The sequence below is a fragment of the Mastomys coucha genome, unplaced genomic scaffold, assembly GCF_008632895.1.
Source record: "Mastomys coucha isolate ucsf_1 unplaced genomic scaffold, UCSF_Mcou_1 pScaffold20, whole genome shotgun sequence".
NCBI lineage: Eukaryota > Metazoa > Chordata > Mammalia > Rodentia > Muridae > Mastomys > Mastomys coucha.
The window spans coordinates 44,850,653-44,855,013 of record NW_022196903.1 but is presented as its reverse complement, the minus strand read 5'-3'; positions in this window follow the sequence as shown (position 1 = coordinate 44,855,013).

The window sequence follows — 4,361 nt, the reverse complement described above, 5'->3', positions numbered from 1 at the left end:
AAAAAAAAAAATCGATCTTCCCTGAGCTGAGCTGTGTAAAACCTAAAGGCGTGAAGGATGCTGCCAACACCTCCTTCCTGGGGCTGGTGTCAGAGCTAGGCTCTAACTAGTCACTCCTCAGCTCCACATCGGCATTCTGTGTTATCTCTCCCCGTGCCATCCCGAGAAGTCCTGCTCGGCACACCAGATGCCGCTGGCGTGCACACAGGTAGGCACCTCTGCGCTCAGTGACTACTCAGGAGTGGGGCTGCTCCTTCCAAGACGGGTACCCATAACTGCTGGCTGGAACCGGGCAGAAATGCAAAGGGAGACTTCATTTTGAAGTGTCTCTAATCGTCCTTTGTCAGTGCTGTCACCAGAGGGTCCATTTCTGAGCTCATTCTTTGAAAGGCACAGCAGCTTCACAGCTTCAGCCTTTGTCCTAGTCCTACCCCTTGAGACCGAAGAAAAACGATCTGGAACTTATCACAGGATTTCCCCAGCATACAGCCCCGGTGGGCTGTGAACGGAATTGCTGCCTCTTCCCTGGCTAATTTACAAACATCTTGTGATTCTCTGCCTGTGGTCTTGTTTTTATTGGAACTTTCAGAAACCTACATTGTTAGCATCCAAGGCTACAGCTTCCTGTATAGTAAGAATGTCTTCATTTCTCCCTCTGACTATGAAACCTTGTGAATCTATTTCCAAAGCAGAATAAGACCCGAAGCTGTTTCAGAACATAGTTATTTAATTTTCGAGCTTTGAAATAGAAAAGCAGGCAGGAACTTGACCCCAGAATGTCCCAGGGTAGAGAGAAGCTCTCAGCTGGGAAGCCAGGCTGCCTGCTGGGTAGAAAAGCAAAGAAGGCTTCCCAGGCTCTCACATGCTGCTCTCTTTCAGCACAATATTTAGTTTATCTGCCAACATATCTTGGCAACTATAAAGAAGGTAGTTTCAATCAGTACATTCCAAAATCATTAAAAATTTCTCCTCTGGAAAAAAAAAATGCATGCTGTAGGGGCTTGGCATCCTGGCTCAGACCTGCCATCCAATACCAAATTGCAAAGAAATTGTGCACTTTCAGCTTGGCCATCAGGTAACTTTTCCTAGATATTTTGCTACTATTTGGGTCTCCAGTAGGTTCCATAGAGGACGCCATAGGAAATAATTGTGGCACGGTTTCCAACGAAGAAACACTGGTTCTGGTCTATATTGCACATTTCTGCTAGCAACACAGAACTACAGGTATAAGTAGATTTGCTATGAAATGGAACGACTCTGCAAAATATTGCAACTGAAGGCCTAAGAAGCCAAAATATTGCTTGCCCATCAATGCCCTTTTGAACAACGCACCGGGCTAGACCAGCTGCAGACCCATTTCCAAAGTCTAAACCATGTCTTGTGAACTGCCTAGACAGAGTGCATTCAGCGGACATGAGAACTTGAGGCTTGAGTTTTGTTTTTTAAAGACATTTGTGTTTTAAAGAGCAGATGGTTTTACTGAAAGTAGTTTTGAATCCTGGCTAGGCCAGAGAAGCAGCTTCATGACTGAGACATCAGACATCCAATCTTTGAACAGAAAAACAACTTTCAAAAGGTGAGCTGTTTGTGTCACTTTAAAGCTTGTAGGAGACCTAGAGCTCTTAGCCAGTGTGTTAGTGGGGCAAGTGGACCGACTGTGTCACCAGATAGAAGGACTTGTAAGGTTGAGCTAGCCCAAATCCCGAGGACTTTCAGAATTGAGAACTGTAGGCATAGAGCCAGCTCCCTACGAAGCTCTACTTGATCTGGAACCTGCTACCGAAAGGAGCATGACATGTAGCATAAAAACCCGGAGTTCTCCATGCTAATGAGGTATCAGGCAGATAGGCCTTCCTGCAAAAGGTATTTAATCCCCGGGTCACATCAGCCATCAAATAAAGCAGTTTGGACAAATAAAACAAAGACTATCTCGGTCATCAGGGAAGGTGGAGGAGGTTGGGGCAGATGGAGGGAAGGCCTTCAAAACCTCCCCGGGAGAAGTCTTTCTCCCTTCCAGCCCCTTTGTACTCTCTGCATTCATTCGGAACCAAACCGAATCCCACCCTTATCCTGGGCTCAACCATTTCTTCCTGTCTGGCGCACAGGGAAAGCTCGGACCCACAGACCTCCATTCCCAACTCCCTGAGGTCCCCGGTGGCGTCTGGGCACACAGGAGGTTGGGAACCATCCCATCCATCCCTATCCAGTTGTTTCTCACCTGGGAGAATATAGGCTGGGACCCCCTATCACGGACTGTGCTCTGCCACCCCTGAGTGGCTTGCCAGCCGAGCGCGGGCACCCCAGCAGCAAGGCGGACATGCAGCCCGACACGCATTGTTGTCTTTTCTTTTTCCCTGCCTTTTCTTTTCCCTCTGTGTCTCTCCGAGGCTTTGAACAACACAGAGGCATACACATCTAGGCAGGAGGCTGGGAGGGAGCCATTTACCTTTGTTCTCTTGCCTCAGGTGCTGTCTAAAAGAACTTTCTAGAGTCAGCCTTCTGATGTCAAGGTGGGCTCCAAACAAGGTCAGCTGTCTTGGGTCATAGAAGTCACCCACTGAAAAGTAATACATGCTCTCCTTCTAAAAACACTGCCGTGAGCTGCAATCCCAAAGGACTTCCTGGACCTTGAGAGGAAGGACTGTGGCAAGAACAAAGTCCTTAAAAGAGAGGCTACAAAACCAGTGAGGCTCCAGACTAAGACTGTGACTCTGACAGTGACTTCTAGGCAGATGTGCATTCTGTTACCTCTCCTACAGAGATGCAAAGGCTATGTTGGGTCAGAGGGCCCATCAAATACTGTGTGAGTGAGTCTGTGTGGTGCCGCAGTGTGTGGTGGGACCTGCACCCAAATCATCCCATGTCCATCCGGGTTTAATGGTGAGGGGAGGAGACTCAAGGCAAACGCCCAGCAATACTTGAGGAGAAGACAGTTTATGTGGGAAGCAAACACAGTTGATTGAGGAGGGGGTTGCCAGCCGCACACAGGGCATCCAGGTGAATCAGAGTTCCATGCCATGGCAGTGTTTTTGAGGTGCCCAAAATACTTCATGGGATAGACTTATTCTAGGAAAGTGCTGCTTGTTTATCTGGAATTCAAATCTTACTGGGACTCTTGTATTTTCATTTGCTAAATCTGTCAAGCCTGCTGTGGAACAGGGGTTTCTCAAAAGAGAAAGGGGGGAAGATCTTAGTACTGGGGACGGAGGTTTGAAGTGGGGTGCTCAAACCAGAGAGCTGTTCTGCTCTGAGGAGTCCTAAGCTGGCTTGGAGAATAATCAGGACAGTTTGGGTCTTCCACTTCCCTGACCCCCACATGTACCTTCTAACAGTGCTCAAGAGGCAGCTGAAGTGATTCTTCCTTCTCAGAGGAATGGACTATTACCTCAGTCATCATCCTGAAACTATTCCATGTGCAGACACTGTGCACTGAATGGGATCCAGATTCTGCAGAGCAGGAAGGGGTGGGCAGAGCCTCTGCCTCCGAGAGGCACCCACTCGGGGAGTAAGAAGCATCCAACACGAGAGCTGTCACTCTCTCTCCTGGATTCAAAAGCACAACCTGCCTCCCTTTCCCCTGCAAGTTCCCTTGTAGTTTGGTACCTGTGAGGCCCAACTTAGTTTCTACCAGCACAGGAGAAATACAAAAGGGCGACATGCCAGGATCTTGCGATTAGAGGCACAAGACCCTTCTGTCACCAGCTATAACAGAAGGCAAAATCTGTCAAGAGTAGTAAAAGGCATGACATAGAGGAGGTGGTTCTCAGAGAGGAACCATTGCATGAGTTTGGTGTTCAGAGGGGCACTTTCTTCATGAATCCAAGATGGGCTTGAGATACACAGAGACAGTCCCTGAGTACTCTGGATTTAAGTCATATAGTCATGTTCTCCATAAATGGAAGCAGTGTCCCTCAGATGTCTTGGCTTTATTTGAATTCTTCTCGAATCTTCCTAAGACGCCTGTTCTATTGCCCTAAAGTGAGTAGCTGGCAGCCACAGTTTTCAAAAGCTAAGCCAATACCTATTACATGTTTCTCCTGCTCCTCACATTGGTTCTGGATCTGCTACTTGCCCTAATTAGTCCTTCAACTAAACATGCTATGAAGGTACTGAATAGAAGCTTGTTAGTTAATCTCTGAATGGAAGTATATAGGATCAAAAATGAATAAATACCACTGTGACATAATACATCCAAAGATCACCAGCTAAGATGATATAACATCTAAGATGATATATACATAAAAGGCTGCATTTAGACTATTAGAAGAGTGGGACTCAGTAGACATTGCTGTGGACTGTGGCCATGCAGCTAGCCCAGTGCTGCAATTTGACACGTAATTGGTGCAGACAGCCTGCCTCGG